We start from the raw sequence: 19877 nt of genomic DNA, 5'->3' as shown, positions 1-19877 counted from the left end.
GCTTAACCCAACACACATTCACATCTGGCCTGCTGATGTTGCCCGCTGCGCCACATCAATAGCAGAGGAACATTTTTTTAAAGTCAGAACTCCCCCCACTCCTGTTGATGGCTCCGCCCCCTCTGAAGTAGATCCTGAGACAGTCCAGACCAGGGGTGTCAAACGTACGGCCGGATCCGACCCGCCACGTCATTTTATGTGGCCCGCAAATCCGCCAGCAAAAAAAAAAAAAAATTAAATCGCGCACGGCTGAGCTCCTCCCCGATCTGCGCGCACACACCTCCACCAGCTTATGTGGCAGCAGCACCCCCCCGCCGACGACGACGAAGGATCGCACCCCCCCTGCCGACAACCGGCCCTTTGGGGGCAACCATGATGCCGATGCGGCCCCAGAGCAACAATGAGTTTGACACCCCTGGTCCAGACCAACAGAGAGCACACACACACACAGACGCTGCTTAGCCTCCTTTTTGTGATCTCTCTCTCTCTCTCTCTCTCTCTCTCTCTTCCACACATATTTTAACATAAACTATCATGCTGAGTCCTGTGTTAATAAACACTGTCTTGAAGCTGGGGCGGGGGATATTTCTGTTCGACTGCAAAGCAAACTCAGCTTGGTGCCTTATCACAGTCACACACTCACACACACAAACATATATTTCATTTGTAATTTTCATAAAACAAATATATATTTTTTACAGTTGAAATACATAAGCAACAAATACACTGCATGAGGGTTTACAGCTGAATGGTGCAGAGCACAAAGGTTGCAATACAATTTTGTAGATGAAAAAGTCCTGCAAGTAATCCTCCAATATGTGGTTACCAAAATCATGCTTACCAGGTTTTTGAACAGCAAACGTTTAGAAAAATGTTTTTATTTCCAGTGAATGATTAGAAAGGCTGCATCTCAGTCAGTAAAAGCATCACATTATATTAGCTAGCTAAGCTAGTCTCCTCAGCAAACATGTCCATAATCACAATGTCAACAGGATTTAGTCACAAGCTCTTTTTTTAAACACTTTTCATTGATTAAATGATTCTAAAACCCAGGAGGCAGAGGTAAAAAGTGACCAATAGCACAAATGACGACTATGATATATATTATAATAAATAAGTCTGTCAAATTAGTCAAGTCCAAGTTTCAGTTATGAAAACAAGTTAGTAATTTCCTAAAAACAGCTGGCCCCTGTAATTGAATACAGCATATTTAATTCAGAGAGGAGTAAATCGTGCATTTGTTCAACACATTCTCACAACCAACTCATCGCATAGCGACGCTTGGTCAGTGGCCCTACACTTCAAATTATGACGTGCCTCTTTAGTGTCAGTTTTGGATGTGTCAGGGACGGCGTGTCACTTTCCATTCGCTTGTCTTTTCAAAATTAACTTCCGTCTTTACGAGAAATTAGGTCTAGGCAACAAAACCACCTTGTTGACTCACGTGATTCACGTGGCTTACGACTCAAGTGACAAAATGTTGTCTTTAACTTTTAGTTTGGGACACAAACGGCAGTCTCCTGAATAGAAGTCCTGTGTTTGTTTGGCCCATCCACCAAGCTCTCGTGCCCGCCCCGTGACCAAGCGTCAGCATTTGATGAGTTGGTAGTGAGACTAGGTTTATTTGTTGGGAAATATTTACAGAAGCGGATTGCGAAGATGGCGACGGCCAATATGTCGAACCCGAGGCTTCAAAATGACAGTCCGCAAAGCAATCGACTACGTCCACTTCTTATATACAGTCTATGATTCAAATCTTTACACTTGTTTTATCACTGGCGCTCAGAGGAATGTGAGGTGACTAGGGAGTGTATCAAAAGATCTTTATTTAAATAATTTTATTGACATGTGTTCAGGGGACAAAACTGTTACTTTTAACTGTTATAATGTCCTGTATTTATTGTTGGGCATTTCATGTCCTCATGTGACTGTTTACATGGAGCAGGATGCTTTGTGTTGCTGGAAGATTAGCTGTAGCTAGTTAGCTTGTCAAGCTAATGTTAACACCAGGAGTTGGCTTGCTGACTGTAGCTCATTGGCATGTGGAAGACAATATGAATTGTGCTAGTTTTGTAGTGCAGTGCAGAGCTTGTTAGTCCCAGTGTAGTAGTGCAGTGTAAGGAAAATGTAGTTAAACAAAATGATGTTCTTTTACTTTTGTATTTAAATGCAGCATGCCACTCTATTCGCACTGAAGTCTGTACAACCCTCAACACCTCTCTCTCTTTCCTCTATGTCTCTCGGCCTCTCTCAGTCCTCTTGCCCATGCCTGCATCCAGCATACCTCAAGTTCCAGCCCGTCTCTTCGAAGAGTTTCCCCCCCTCTCTCCTGTCCTCTTTTTCTCTGCTTCTCTGAGCTTCTTTTCTTCCTGTGGGTGTTTCTTTTTGCATGACAACACCTCTCTTCTGGCTTTATTCAAATCAAAAGCTGGATAAAACAATATTAAAACGCTACAACTTTTTTACATTCATGTTCACTTAAAGTTGCCTAGAGGCCAGGATTACTCTATGACCACCCATGCTTTAAAAACACACACACCTGTAGGCCCATTAAGTTACACTGGTTTGACCTCTGCCTATCCAAACACATATACAGACAAGCCTGGACAGGCATTGTGCTGTGGATATAGGATTACACGCGTGCACACAGTGGTGCAGGACATTCTGACACACCAATGAGTATTAGATCATTTATGTTATAAATATAGAGGAGCAGTTCAAGTCCTCAGAGTGGCTAAGTCATGCCAACATCACAATGAAAACGTGACCAAAAAACTGATTATAGATTATATATGGAAAATAAGTATTGTCGCTGCTTCATTGCATTGAAAAGAACTAGATCAGGTGGATCGGGCATCTGGTCATGATTGATAAATGTTTAGCAACTCTGCCCACGCCTATTAGCCACAAACCTAAACTTGCAATCTTTCTAATGGCCATCTGAAGGCGACTCCTCTGGTTCTATAGAAGTCTATGAGAAAATGACTCTACTTCTCACTTGATTCATTCCTTCAGTAAACATTGTAAACATGAGTTTATGGTCTCAATCTCTAGTTTCAAGTCTTCTTCAATACAGCATGATGTTCATTTAGTACATCATGGTCCATTTAGAGTCAAATAGACAGTGGCGGGCTGTGTATTTTATACCTGGGCCTTCAGTGCTGTCCTACTACAGTTGAACCACAATAATCCCATTATGATGCCAGCATGACAGGATGCTTTGTCATTAACTGGCAATGTATATAGTAAAAATCAATGTAATTAACACAATGACAAGAACAAATTCACAAGAACCAGTCACATATATTTACAACAAAGCAGGTAGAATAACATCAAACCCAAATAACACGATTCAACAGGCCTCTGCACATTCCAGCAAAACTGCGGCGCTAAAACACGCATTCATCCATACTCTGAAGAGCACCATTCAAATATTATTCACATCACAGGAAACAATATTAATCATATCATAAAAATGACACGATAGAAAAATTAACACAGTAGTAACTCTACTGCAGATGTAAAAACGAAACCAGTTCACTTATCAAAGCTGCTGTTCACTATTTAAATACAAAGTCCATCATCCTTTTTTGTGTCACGTAAAAACCTCTTTCATATCTTTAAACTTTAACTCTTACTACTGCAAAGTTCTGCTATCAAGTTTCACAACAGTCATGCTAGCCCACTGACCAAGCCGCACGTGAATGCTGACGTACTCGACTAGGCCAGCTAGAAGGCTCTTGCACGTCAAAGAATACGCCCAACATGTCAAACAAAAAATCTGATTGGTTGAAGACTATGACAATCAACAATATCGTCCCCAGTTACTTAAAATGCAAAGGGATTCACTTGTAATTCTGAAGGCACTGGGCAGATTTTTTTACCTACATCTAACATTATCGTAATGAGTGTAAACCACGAACAAGGCTGTTGTTGGTACTGATAGCTAGCAGCTATAAGTAGACCCTGTCCCCTATAAACTATGTTTCCATGCAACTAAAAATGCATTCATAATAGCATTTTGAGTTGAACATATTTTCATGTAACTAATGTTGTAAATTGAAAGACAAAACAAAAACGGAACCAAACTACTTAGGTTTGGTTTAGTGCAAACATGGTTTTGTTTGAAACAACTACGTTTGTGATATTAAGTCACGGATGTAAATTAAAATGACTGAATGTTGACTTTTGGTTTCCAACTGGAAACAAATGATCCACTTCTTTTTCCCATTTTTGGATTAAACGGGAGTTAGGCTGTATCGTCATCGCCAAGATTGCAACGGGTGGAGCCACCCACTTTGAGCCCCACAATGGCTCCTCAGAAACCTCTGGGTGGCGTCACGGAGACCACGTCGATATTTTACACATGGTTGACCCACCCATCCACACTGACACTTAGGCAACCACTAGTTACAAGTCGATGTGTCCTTGAGCAAGACACTTAACCCCGAAAGTTGCTCCCGTAGCTGTGCCTACGGTATGATAGCATCTAAAATGTAAGTCGCTTTGGATAAAAGCATCAGCTAAATGACTGTGATGTAATGACCTCCTCCCAGCGCGGACTTCTGCAAACTTATGATTAGAACACGTATTTGTGATATATCAAAAACAAATCTGGGAGAAAATATGTTTTTCTCAAAACAAAAAAACAATGCAGTTTCGTTGCATGGGAAATTAATTTTTAGGAGACCAGGCTGGTATTACAAGCCTGCAACAGCCAACGGGTTCTTTTCTTTTTTTGTCAGAACATTTGATTTAATGATTGCTGTTGGGATATAGAAGAAACTTTCAACAAAAAAAATAGAAAATGCTTCTAAAATAAATTGCCTTTAATTATCCCGCGAAAGAAAAATCTCTTTTAACCAGAAAAAAGACTATGCTAAATTTGATTGATAATTTCTAAGGCTCTAATGGGCCTTGTGCATGTTTATGTTACCGAGCTGCTAATTTCCTATGTGCTTATGAATCTCCTTATTTGCCCCCCAGCTTTTTGAAAGTGCAATTCTACTGTCACGAATTCCCCTTCATATTAGTTTGTTTTCATTCTGTCTGTTTGTTTTATTAACTCTCCTGTCATTTCAGATCCTACCATTTACCTCTGATTCCCCTCACCTGGTCCTCCACACCCATCTCACCTGCAGCCCATTCCCTCGTTAGCCCTCTCTATTTAGGTCCCCTCACTTGCCCTTGTTCCCTGCCAGATTGTCTTGTGTGTTAGTGCCAAGTTCTCCAGCGTATCTTTATATTGTTCTTGTTCTGCCTGTTCCGACCCTGTCTGCCTGTTTTTGACCTTGGCTTTTTGCCTGCCCCTTACTGGATTTGTTTGCCTGTTCGGACTGACCTCCTGGTTTTGACCCTGCCTGAAAACAAGTAAAAAAAACTAACTTGTATTTCTTGTCTCCGAGTTGTGCTTTTGGGTTAAAGTATCTGTAATCCTTACATCTACTCAAAAAATGTGTAGTCTTTATATGATTTTTATAACTAGTAAAAATAGTGCAGGAGAGATTGGGCATAGACTATGCCCCTTTTTTTCTTCTTCTCCATTTTAAGGTTTTCTGATAGTGAATGTGGACAGGCAGCATGGGGAGATGGCTAGAGTTAAACCGCTTACATTGCAATAACATATGTGTCTTAAAGACTATACTAACAAATGTCAAATCTTTGTACATTTTGTATGATTATTATCTTTTTCACACACATATTGTTTAAAAAAGCATTCATCAATAAGGCTTCTATATTTTGTTAAAAGAAAGAATAGACCAACAAAAACATGGAAAATATGTAAAAAGCTTTAGAAACCAGTAAATAATGAGTAAATTGAATCAATTCTAGCCAAGTCTATACCGTGTTAGAGGTCCTGTATTGTAGAAAGTGAGATTGCCATGTGTTTTGTTTTTTTTGTTTATTATAAAGCAGATTTAGGTGCAATGTAAATACTGTAAAATAATCAAAAAAGCTAAATCTATATAGAAATGCAGACAGTCTGAATTCAGAAACATTTCCGTTAGGTTGTGACTTCACAAATATACAGTCACCGGTGGGCTTAAAGAGACAGAGCTAAAACGGAGTGTTTCAGACAGAAGGTGAATACAGGTATATTCAGACTGACAATATGAGAAAAAATATAGTTTTTTCAACATTAAAGTATGTGAACAGTTCTAGCAGAAACCCAAAATGCAAGCATGAATGTGAAAATGAGCATGATGTGTCCTTTAAGTGTCTCAGTTTTATGAAGCCTGATCAATTGTCATAAATGAACATATAAAATGCTTTTTAAGATTTTGCAAACACTTTCGCATTATTAGTGGATATCCTGCTCGTAAGATGTGAAATTCCCCAGACCAGATCATCTGGAACTGCTTTGCTTCCTGTTCCTATTTGGAGCTCCATGTACTTACGTGGCTCACATCACCAGAGGAACACTTCTTACAAGACATCTGAAACCTTTTTATACCACTTGCTGTTCGATCTCGTAGTTTGTTTATTTCTAATTCTTGCTTTGAATATGTGTGAAAGTTAGTTTCTCCCAAAATAATTTCTTTTATAAAGCACTTTGAATTTCCTCTCACTTTATGAACTGCTCTGTAAATAAACTTTAAGCGACACTACATAAATACAAGCCACATATTGTTTCACGGCTGTGTTTTCTATTGTCCGTTTGGACCTTGCAAGTCAAGTGAGCATGTCTCTGAGAGGGTGTTTCTTCAAGTCTGGATGTCTCTCAATCGACCTCAATGTAAAGCTCCCTCTAGTGGATTATTGCTTCTACTTATTGGTGATACACGTGTACTGTTTTCTCCAGCCGGGGAAAAAAAGGAAAGTTGGCATTCTAGCCGTGCATTATGGGAGCTCTCAGCATGGCGTGGAACAGACTCTGACCAACGAGGTCACTTGGCTGAAGCTCGGCAATGTTTGAAGTGGATGTGCTGTCGACCTCAGCCGTCCAAACCCATCCGACACCAGACCAGCCTCGTGTAATTCTATGTTGCAGTAATCACACACACGGGGAAGTCTACTTTCAGTATCGTGGTTTTCCACACATGCCTAAGTTTTAACTCAACTCTGCCTTTCTAGCTTTATTCTACATCCAAACCAAAGTAGACAAATGCAAAGACATAAACAATAAACACACACAAACACACACACACACACACACAGTTCCTTTTTTAAGGATCACATAGATCCTTCTTTTTTGCGAGCTATTGTTCCTAAACCTGCTCTAAATGCTCTAAATGGATATCTCATTGATACAGTTCAGACTGTACTGTATCAATTGGATTTCCTCTGCAGTATCGTACAGCATCATATATATTTAGGAGTTTGGTTGGACATCAGAAGCTCATGTTCAACGTCTTGCTAAAAAATTACACATTATACCTGTCTTCATTTGTAAGGTCTTGCTATCTAAGATGCTGGGATATTAAAGATACTTATATCGGAGTTCAGAGCTAACAACCATGACCAAATCCAGGGATTGACTTTTAAAGTTCCTCATGCCAACTCTGAACTGGAAAAGACAGAGAAGAGACACCCATTCCACCGGAGGACTTTAAATCATTACCAGCTTTTATTTCTGATATTTTTATATATTAGTGATTGCTTTAAACAGTGTGGTGGCCATGTGGGTAATAGATCTTTTGAGGGAACTGATTTTCTTGTTGTGATCTTATTTATATGTAATTTAGTTGACCAACTGTGCTCTGAGTCGGATGTAGTTGAAATGTACGCTTATCCCAAAAGATTTGTGGGAATAAAAATCCCCAGGTACCTAAATATCCAAGCACAGATTCAGGCAGAGGCAGGGCCAGATGGGTGGCACAGGCCCCAACCAGAAGGTAATAGCTAGTGGGCTCATTAGTAGCAGAACTTCTGCATTAAGTGACTACAAAGATACACAGAATGACAACAAAGAGACAAGAAATAAACAAAGAGGCAAAATGATAACAAAGAGAAACAAAATGACTACAATTACACATAAAACAACTACAAAGAAATCCGAAGCGACTATAAAGAGACACAAAATAACCACAAAGAGATACAAAAGAACTCAATGGAGACACTACACAACTACATAATACAAAATGACCCCAAAGAGACAGTTTACGTCTCTTTCAGTCTGATGGTCTTGTGTTCCTTGGAAGGGTGGGGCGCTTGTCATTTGTTGATGGCTTTTGACATTTGGAGTTACAAAGTATTTAATATTAGAATATGTTGGTCGTTTGGCATTCATTTATTACACCGAATAATATGTAACTATTTGGCATATGCATTTTGTTATTTGTCATGGACCAGGGCCTCAACTGCAAGTCTTAATACATTTCGACTCATTTACTAAATGTGCCCCCTATTTTTAAAACAGTGCCACAGTCTGGCCCCATTCTAATCTTCTCAACCCGCTCCAGCATTGTATGCAGGCACACATATTCCCTCTCCTCACAGTAAATAACACATAGTGGTTAAATGTTCATTCCTGTGTATTCCGCAGTGATCTGACTGGATTTCATTGATCGCTGCAGGCAAACAGATAAGCAGTGTCTTGAAGCTCCAGGTGATGAAATCTCCAGCAGCAGTCTGTAACCGAGAAAAGTGTGTCTCATCACACCAATGGAGGATTTGTTGAAGCATCATAGCGTCCCCTGGCGGCCATGTTGGAAGATTACCATGCTTTCCATGCACTGTTGCCCTGAAAACCCCAAATCACACTGCCCTGACAAAAAAGGGAGATGATAATGTGTGACCAATTTATGTTTACATACTTTATTCACAAAACAATCCAAGTGTGTCATGGCATATTTATGAAACTATACTTACAGATCATGAATATATTAGGTAAAATATAATATCACAGCATGTATTTAACAGTTCAACAGCAGGTGAAACACTTGTAGAACATGCAAAATGAATGCGATGAACTCATTCGATTTCACACTTGTTTAAATCATTTTTTCTGAAGTTCTTCCTCCTGTCGTCTTTGTCTCACCCTCTCTTTCTCCAGCGCACTTCTTCTCTGAATCGCTAAGGTCAGCTGCAATCTCTTCAAGTTGTAGTGCAGTAAAAATAAAAAGTAACCCAAGATAAACTTTTTTTACAAAGTCTTCATTTCTGGGGTTCCTTTTTAGATTTTTCTTTTTTTTATTATTATTTTTGTGTTTGGAGTGACTAAGTTGGTGGACAGAAAGTTACATCTGTAATGCACAAAGACTCTAGTCGTTGCATTGGACTGAATTTGAATGTACAGTATGTGCTTGTGAACAAAATAACTATTTACAGTGTCACTTTGACACAGTAACTCTGACAGAGCCTGAGTGGCATTGTTGAACAAGCGTTTTTGTTAGTTAAATGAATAAAACTCTACACAGGCTGTTGAGAGATTAGGAGAACATTGGACGGATAGATGTTTTCCTCATAGATGGCTGCAGGGATGATGTATTTTTGTAGGCCAACACGGAAGTTGGCATCGCACTGGTTCTTTCGACAAAAAGCAAATGTTTTTTTTCCATTGAATTTCTGATTATTGCAGAAAATAAGTTCTGACAAACAAACATTAATGATAATTACACATTTTGTTCTACAAACACAAATAAAAAACACTTTATGATTTTTGAAGTGCGAATGCAATCGGCAGAAGTAAAACGCTAACGTTAGGCTGTAAACAAACTACACCACGGTCGCATGAGGACTAGTCGGCGTGATAACTTTTAGTAGTCTAGCAACTTGGTAGCAATCTGTATTTACAAAAGCACGCAGAAGCTCCAAAATTCACAAGTGGGTTTTATTGACGTATTTCATATCCTAGAACAAAAAGTTGAAATCTCTTTAACTTGTATTAACTACAGACCTTATTTCAGACATTCCTGCACTACTCTATTACATATAATATTACCTATACATTTATTAGTCAACTTACATTGGCAATCTTTAAAATTTCAGTCCTGGTTGATTTATCATTTCTATTTGAGTGAAAAAAAAATGAAATTTAGCATTCTGGAGTCTTGGGCTCTGTCCCAAATGTTTCAAGCTATATTTCAGTTGTTTGAGTAGTTACATTTGTTGTTTCACCAAATACATGAATATATCTGGCCACTAAATAGCTGGCCACTTGCTAATGTATTCTACCCACTAACCAATAGCTTATTATTCAAAATATGTATTATCATCAACCTTTCATGTTGTTATGGCTACCATGTTAGCAAAGACTTGCCTATTAACACATCCAGCAGACAAAAAGCAACATAAGCAATCATTCGTAATCTTGTTTCTGTCCACCTGACCAATCCAATGTTCATTCGAGCTTTGTTTTTGGTCCCCACCAACTCTTGAGAGAATTATCAGGCTCTTTAGCTGCTAAATGCTCCACTAAATCCACCGGCTCACTGTCGAACAGTAGGATTATCTGAGCTTGCAACTGCAGCTGCCTGCTGGAAAGGAAGTTGACAGATCTCCAAGAGACTAGCTCCATGCATATGCGGGGGCAAATCCTTTGTTTATACTCGCACTTGGCGCCGTAGCAAGAGCCTCTGCAGATAGCGCGCTAGTTCCGAGCATGCACAAAGTTGCTAATTTCGCTGTTCGTTGCATTACTGTCCGAAACGCCAGAGGGATTAAAAAATGAAATAAACTGTAAATAATCAAAAAGACGAGTGTAACCCTGTAGGTTTAAACTATATGAGTGCAACCGGCAAACAGCCACAAACCAACCTCCACAATGCCAAGGAGGGATTTTAATTATCTGTAGAACTCATATCTCATATTCATGGAGATACTTCATTGTCTTTGAACAAGCCCTGATAATAAACAAGTCAAGAATAGCATTATTCAGTGTGGCTTTGTGGCACAAAGGCAGTAGAACTGCCTGTGCCAAAGCACACTGACTGTAATCCTGCAGGCTTATTGTTGGAATGCTTTTAAGCATTCCAAGTATTGTTATCCTCTTCTTTATTGTTGGAATGCTTTTAAGCATTCCAAGTATTGTTATCCTCTTCTTTATTCCTCCTTTTCAGTGTGGCTTTGTGGCACAAAGGCAGTAGAACTGCCTGTGCCAAAGCACACTGACCGTAATCCTGCGGGCTGACATTTTTTAAACCACAGAAACCGTTCAAATATTGAAATGTTCAGCTCTTTCAGGAGAGGGGTGACGCTGACTTTTCATATTTGTAATCTTTAAACTTTTTGAATTATTAAGCTTTTTGCTATTTTTTTTAAAATTGGATATCTATTTTCAGCAATGTTTCAGCAATTCATTTCAGCTTTCAGCATTCCAACGCATTTTCAGCAGGAAATGCATTTTCTAGTTCTTTTTCTCCATCTTCCACCCCCAATTTCGATATGCTTCTTCTCACACAGCGTTGCCAACAGCGGCGTGAAAAGTATATCCAAACGTGCGGCCTGATCGGGAATGGTGTGCTAAGATAAGAGATTCGCCCAGCGGTTTTCCCGAAAATCCCGAAAAACGGAGCAAAAGTGCCCCATAGACTTGAATGGGGTTTCGGCGTGAAGAGAGCAAAAAAAACACTGAACTTTGGACCCATATTGACAAGCCATACTTTAACGTAGAAAAATGATTTAAAGTTTAAAACGTAGACAAAACGTTGGACGTTATTGAGCCAAATGGACATTTTGATAGCTAGCACGGTTTTCATGAAGTCGCAGATTAAGTTTCAGGAACATTTTGGGTCCATTTCAGATTTTATAATGGGTGTGTATTGCGCAGCTCGTTAAGGGCTAGAGTGAGGGCATAATTGTCAGAGTGGAGCGGAGCAGGAAAATATTCTGTGATTTCTACAAACAAACGAGTCCCACAATTTTCACTCTTCATGCATTATTTTTTGCAAAAAGTTAGCTAATCGTGTGCTGGTCTAAAGAAATGATTGTGGAATCCAGCACATTTACACATTTTGCACTACAGACCTTAATTGACAGCTTTCTGCTCCATTAGACTCCATGTTAAATCTGACCACTCATTTCTCAAAGAAAGCAGACGGTACCACTTTTGTATATTGCTCTGGAGCTCACATTTTTAACACCACAAACATAAAAAAGCACACAAACATAAAAAAACACATCACCATGTTCGCAAGAGTCTTATCTTTCTCACGATATCCATATTTTGGCACTCAGTGTCACGGGAATGCAAGGACTAGGACTCAATTGCAAGACCACAGGAGATAAGAGTCAGGAAAACAGTCTTTATTTAACACAGCTGATTACAGACAGGAAAGGCTGTGTGGAGCCCATGGTCCGACACAGCGTGCAGGCCGGATCGACGGTGTGGTACCCGTGGTCCGACACCGGAGGGCAGGCAGATTGACGGTGTGTGTCCCGTGGCACGACACCGGAGGACACGGGGGAATTCCCGGATCAGCAGACACCGGAGGCAGGCAGAGCGTCGGTAAACAATCCAGTGGGGACACAACAGAGGCTCGGGGGGTTCCCGGACCGTAGGACACCGAAGGCAGACACCGTAGGCAGGCAGAGCGTCGGCGAGAAGAACTGTTGAAGAACGTCTCTCTCTCTCTGTCTCTCTACACACACTGTCTGTCTCTGTCTGTCTGTCTGCCTGTCTCACTCACTCACTCTGTCTCTCTCTATCTTTCTGTCCCCCCCCCTCCCATTTCAAAATAAAAGGCCCACAGAGTGAATCCTAACTGGAATACTTGTGATGAAGCCTGTCATTTAATAACCTTTGTGTTTGTGTCAACATTATGAATATGTCTCCTCTCCCCCTCTCTCACCCACCCAGTCCCACCCTTTCAAAATAAAAGCCCCATAGATTAACTGTATCTTAACATGAAGCTCAGAATGAGGTTCGTACAGAAGGCATTACTAGTCATGTAATGTGAGGAGAGGCGTTTCCCTGCTTTTTCTCCATGAACAGGCTGCAGGTGCACAGGTGATTCTGATTGAGCTAATGAGTGAACAGAGGCTCACAGACTCACATACACACATGACTTAGCGATATACGTGATGCAGCTCAGCCAATCAAATATGGGTATTCTGACAAGTTTCCGGATTCCAGTGAGATGTACACACACCATGACATAAGTTGGCAAGACGAGGAAAGACTTGGCAGTGCAGGACAATAGTTGGGTAAGCTGTAAATGATAAAACATAGATCAATCTCCAAATGAGAAAAATTGCCAGAGAGATCACAGTCTTGAACCACGAATGGTTAGACTGATATAGGCAAATTTCTCCCATGGACAGGTGTTAGTGAGTGAGCTAATTAGTGAACACAGTCACATGTCACTTATAGATATTAAGGGAAATATATTCAGTCCCACCCTTTCAAAATAAAAGCCCCATAAATGAACTGTATAACATGAAGCTCAGAATATGGATTGTACAGAACTGATGGGAGCGTCAGTTTCCTGAGGAGAGGAGACAGAATCTGAATTTATGAAACCCAAATAGAGGTTATTAAATGACAAGCTTCATCACAAAATTCCAGTTTGAATTCATTCTGTGGGGCTTTTATTTTGAAATGGGAGGGAAGTTCTCTAAAATATCTAAGACCTCAATGACTGTATGATAGAGAGAGAAGAGAGAGACAGACAGTTAGATGGACAGAGTGAGTGAGTGGCAGAGACGGAAAGGAGGTCTAATGATCTCCCCTGAAAATCTATAAGAGATGTGTTTCCACCAATTAGCTCACTCTCAAACACCTGTCCATGGGAGAAATTTGCCTATATATGTCCAACCATTGCTAGTTCATGACTTTTCTCTCTGGCAATTTTTCTCATTTGGAGATTGATCTATGTTTTAACATTTACAGTGTACCTACCTAATGTCCTGCTCTGCCATGTCTTTCCTCGCCTCGCCCACTTGTGTCATGGTGTGTGTACATCTCACAATCAGGAAACTTGTCAGAATACCCATATTTGATTGGCTGAGCTGCATCACATATATCTCTAAGTCATGTGTGTCTGTGAGTCTCCGTTCACTAATTAGCTCAATCAGAATCACCTGTGCGCCTGCAGCCTGTTCATGGAGAAAAAGCAGGGAAACACCGCTCAAACAAATCCTCAAACCCCCATAACCGTAGCTCCTATTGCTCCGATATGAATACATGAGAGGAATGATGAGTTGAAGAGCAGATCATGTGAAAAACTTTACTGGAGCGACGGAGCCTCTCCCAGCTGTTAGCAGACTGTTTTGCTAGCAGGCGAGTGAGCTGTACCCAGCATGCAGTTTGGGGGTGTAATTTTATAAATGTAAAATTATTAGTGTTACAAATTGTTTGTGTCACAGACTGTTGTGTCGTTGTGATTTGCTCTGTTAAAGAGCGTTAGTTGTGGGTTGTTCATTGTTATAAAGTAATGACCATGACTAGGGGTCCCTCTCAATACACGCAAGAAAACTAGTTCCAAGGCTAACACCATTAACAGTGGACAATATATTTAACTGCCTGTTGAAGACAGACAGCACTTGATCCGGCTTGGTGTGTGAAAAACTCACATGTACAGAAAATTGAAACCGTTATACAAGATTAAATTCAAGAGTATGGATCTTAAATGCAGAAAAGAGAGAAGCGATATCTCAATCGAACCGTAACGATACTACCGGTAACATCGGCCTGTGTAGCTATATATTGCGACGTCTTCGGGCAGTAGAAGCCACACTGTCAAAATTTCTTGCGAAATTTTCTAGTTACCACTAATGTCACTAGCTGCCGTTTCTCACTGGAGCATTATGCGTCACGTTTGCTAGCCAGAGCGGACACATGTCGACCAGAGTGTGGCATGTGGTAAAGAAAAAGTCTTGGAAATGCAAGGACGACGAGGAGGGCGCCACATGCAAAATCAACCCTGAACAGTATTTTGACTGTTTTCCAGCAAAATGCTTTATTTCTAAAATACTGAGTCTATTAGCTATCCAGACATTGTGGCAATGGGTCGTCTACCTGCCTGCTATGTAGTGCAGCTTTATTGTTGCTATGCAGAAAAAACGCAAATACTTGCAAAGCAAACGAGTAAAAGCACATTGTTGAATGTATTAACTTCTGACCATTTTCACAATTTCTACCTTATATTTTATTCTGATTACAGTTCACAGAAAAGAAGTGCTAAGTTCATACACATGCTTTTTTTTAAATCTATTGAAAGAAATGCATTTTTCATCACTACTTTCATCAAAAACTTCAAAAATAGACAGCACACAATCCACTTATTTGTGGACCAAGCTTACAGTAATAACAGAATTGACACATGAACCTTAGAGGAAGAAGACTTTGATGAAGAATGAGATTCATTAGAAACGCTTGTAACAGAGGAAGTTCCTTTTCTCCTCACATTCCCTTGTCTCGAAGAGCGTGGTTCTGTTCTTCACCAGGATGCCGCAGAACCTCTGACTCTGGCAGCTTTGAATATCCTCATACTGCACTGATTCTCCTCCCACCCACAGCCACTGACCAGCCAGGTAACGCATGCCCGTCCACACCTGCCAACGTTAATCAGAGAGCTGTAAGCGCAGAGGAAGAGTTGCTTGAAAACATACCTATGCTCGAGTAGAAAACCGTCCTACCTCAATAGTAGTTGCCCCTTGTGCCTTCTCCCGTGCATAGACGTGGTCATCTGGAGTGAGCAGGGTGGCCAGGTCATAGCGGTGGTTCTGGTAAGCAGTGGCCGGCTTGCTTGAGTCCACTGCCTCCAGAGCCCTGTAGTGCTTTAATGCCTGCTCCCAAGTCCTCATCTTCTTCACCAGAACCAGCGTCTGGTTGTAACACATGAAACTGTGGTCTACGTCACAGTGATCGCTCTGCCATTTCTCTGCATGTGGGTACTTAACAGCACAGTCCTCGCCATCTTTTGGATTATCTGCAAGAAGTAGGAGAAGTGGGGGCACTCTGACTGGATTCAAGTCTCAAATATAAGAGTTTGAGTCAGAACATTTACATCCCACATTTTCCTGTGGATTTTGCATCATTCGAAGAGACAGTAGATCATTTACAGGATTAGAGGAGGCAGAGATGCAACAAAGGTCCCTTGCCGGATTTTATTTGCTGAGGTTGCAAATATGTAGCCGGCTTCCGGACCACCTGGTAGCCCTTAAACAATGTGATATCCTTGATTACGTGTTAACTAGTGAATATTTGAAGTAAAAACATTCAAAATGGAAATTTGAACCTTCTCCCTCTACTAAGAAAATAACTGCTAAACCTCCCCCTGAATATCCTAAAATAATAGTACTAAGTTGCTTAAATTAATTTAGCCATGAATAACTACACGTGCATGAATAATTGAAAACCATATATTATATCATAACACAAACATCATAACAATAACAATACTTTAACAGATGAATTTTTTTTTGGCAAATCAAGAACTGAAGGGAAGTAACACAATTATTTAAATATATATACTATATATATATACAGTATACAAGTTACGTGCTTGCCTTACTTACATTCCTGCCAGATGGTGAAGTCGGCTACCTCGTCTGTTCTGGACCATTTCCACACAGTTTGAATCCTCGCGGTATAAACCGATCCATCCCCGGCCATCGAGAAGGTCCTGATTCTCTTTTTCACTATTGATGGTCACCAGGTCAGTGTGATTCTCTCTGCAGTGGGCCTGTGCCTCATTCCAGGACGTCATGCGATTGTGGTGTAAAAAGTTCTTAGTTCTCAGGCCTTGTGCACCCCCACACACAGCAGGAAAGACCAGCAGCAGGAGGAATAGAATGCAGATTTTCTTCGTCATGTTGTCCACAGGAACGATTCCATATACCTGAAGTAACATGTGGATTTTTTGAACATTTATGTTTAGTTGAACAATGCAACCTTTTTCAAATGTGAATCAACTGATGGAGCTGGCTTGTAACGCTGGACTATTATGTATGGACATTAATCTATGCACTGTTTCACTTACTTTGTGCCATGCATTCTCAGAGTGATATCTTATACCTTGAATGATTATGATGTGAATAACTCCATCCACACAAAATAAATAAATAAGAATCAGTTGGTAAACAGCTAAACTGCCTCCAAGCCGTTATCAGAGATATCAGACATCGCTGTTACCACTGAGTCACAGCAGGTTAAACCATTCATTATACTGTTCCAACTATCACATTTGAGCTAAATTAGTCCCCATGACAACTGTCAATAATGAGGTCTGTGGTTTATTCACATTGCCACTGAGACATTGCCTCTTGAAAAGGTTGCTGCCGAGTTATCAAGTGAGTGTTTTCATGCTTTGCCCAACAAAATTCCATTCAACACACTGTTTTGCACGGCTAGACTTCACAATTGGTAAAAATTGGTAAATGATTTTTGGTCTGAATGAACCCTTTTATTGCTACACGTACATTTCCATCTCAATGCTTTTTACTAGTGATTGCAGATTCTGCTTTGACAAGTGAAATGCTTCCCCATCTCCAGAATGTCAGCTATTTGGGAACTAATTAAAACTGATTATTTTGATATTTTGACAATTTTAGAAGGTAGCGTTTATAAGCTTGGTGGGTTAAAAGGAGCCTTTCATCGTTTCACTTGGAAATCACAAGGTTTTCGCTCAAAAGCAACAATATGACACAATCCTGAATACATGACACATTGCCGTAAACGTTAATGCCTCAATAACCAAAAACAGATCTTCAATGAGTACTTTACCTTTTAGTACATCTTCCTACCACCTCTGCTACTGATACGTCTCCAACATTTTGAATGCCTGACAGTTAAAACAACTGCTGCTTGGAAGGGAGAAATCATCCAAAATTTCCGTTTTTCTTTTTGGGAAATAGTTGGTACAGTAATAAAATGAACAGGTTAAATTGTTTGTCAAAACACTAATACAGTTCTTTAACCACTTTGTGTGACATATCATCTGTCGTCCGTGTAGTCTCTGGGGGAATAAACACTCAGCAGCACTCACCTTGAACGATGGCAGCAGGAAAGCCTGCTTTGAATCTCTGTGTTGTCAGTTTATATTTCACAAGAAAAAAAGGCTACAGACTAACAACACCAATCACGGCTCAGATAGACTTTGACAAGAACAATCAGAAGTAATCCTGCCATCCATGGCATTCGCTACAGGTCACAAGACACCTTACCACCCTCTCTGTCTCTCTTCCTGTCTCTTTTAGTCGTCTTAATCTCGCCTATGCTTTCATGGTTAATCCTAGCAGGAACCCAGCAGCCATGTAAAGGAGAGTTTAACATCCTGGTGTTTAGTCCTTGTAGGCCATTACACAATGTCATGGTATTTGTTGTTATACAATACGATTGGCAACCAATGGAAAATCAGATGTGACAAAACAAAAAAAGTAATGAGCAATGTGAGAAATGTAATCTCTCAAAGGTAATTGCATTTCTTTACTAATTGTAAAAGTAAGCTTTACTTATTACTCAACAGAAAGTACTTTGCGAGTACTTTATTATTAAGTTATTATTTATTACTTTCTTAATAATAACGCGGTGTCAAAAAGGGAAACGGGATGGACCCAAATGCAGGTAGACATGGGAGCAGAAGGATATTTAACAGTGATTTTAATGTTGAATATAAAATTTACAAAGGCAAGTCAAAAAGTGAGTAACTAAAAATCTAAGGCAAACGTAAAAGGGCAAAACACCAAACAGGATCAGGTAATTCAGACACGTGGTCAAGTGATATTAGCAGGAACACAGCAAAGAACATAGCAGGGGGCAAAGCATGAAGCATGACAGGGATCAAAGCAGGGAACATACCAGGAATCAGAGCAGAACCGATGAACCAACACAGAGACAGGGGAACACTTGGTTAAAATACACTGGGGAGGTGCAGGTGATTAGACACAGGAGGATTAATCAGGGCAGACAATCACAAAGGCGGAAAAACACGGGACACGAGGCGGGGAAATTCAAAATAAAACAGGAAACCAAACTAAATCAAAACCGAGACTGTGACACCTTCACAGAACTCCAAAGTAACAACTGTAATGGTAATTTTTCACGTAGTATATATTTCTACTAACTTAGTATATATTTCTATTCAGTATATTGTATTCATGCATAAGTCATTTTGTTCTGAACTTTGTTGAACTTCACCGTGTCTCTGTTGTGCAGAACAAGAATTCTCCCTTGCCTGTTCACAAAGATAACTAACTGTGTTGTATGAGAATGTTACAGCGCCAAGGCCTTTGGGTCGCTTGTTGTGGTTGCTAACTGTTTATTGTTGGAATGCTGTTAAGCATTCCAACAATAAACCTGTTGAGTCCAAATAACCTGTGACCTGTTGAGTCCAAATAACTACAAATTCTCATTTGGTGATTCGCTGACATTTTTTTTTTTAATCAATCAAATGAGTGAAATTGATCCAGGAAGACCATATTGTGAGACTGAAAAGCAAATATGTCTGTTATTGTTCATATTTCTATTTTTTTTGTTTAGTTTTTTGGGTTTATTATAGATGTTGGTTCGACTCGTACCTTAACGTTTTTCTGAGCAGTGAGGATTGGGTTACAGGAAAACAAGTGTTTAACATTTGAAGTTGAACACTGAAGTCCTTTGACCTAAGAGATGTTAGAGTCCGTAACGATAAATGTTATCTAGAGAAAAAGGAGGACTGGAAAACAAGGATGAGTGTTTAGCAGTGGCGGGCCGTTAGGGCCTGCAAAGCCTTATTTTAAGTAGAGCTTTTATCCAATCAGATTTCACCTCTGTGTCTCTAGGTAAGGAGAGAGGCCCGAGGCCTGCAGACTCACCAGTGAATCCATGTGCAGGTTAAGTGAATGGGGACGATATTGTTGATTAACATAGTCTTCAACCAATCAGATCTTTAGTTTGAGATTCTTAGACGCGCCAGAGCGGTTTGCAGGCCTACAGCTACGTCAGCATTACTGCAGCTCAGAGTCTAGGTGCAGCTCTGCCACAAGGTGCATAGTGTGCTGTGATTGGTCAGTGG

Source organism: Pholis gunnellus (genome assembly GCF_910591455.1).
Source record: "Pholis gunnellus genome assembly, chromosome: 17".
In the NCBI taxonomy this organism is placed as follows: Eukaryota; Metazoa; Chordata; class Actinopteri; order Perciformes; family Pholidae; genus Pholis; species Pholis gunnellus.
This window is presented reverse-complemented; position numbering follows the sequence as displayed.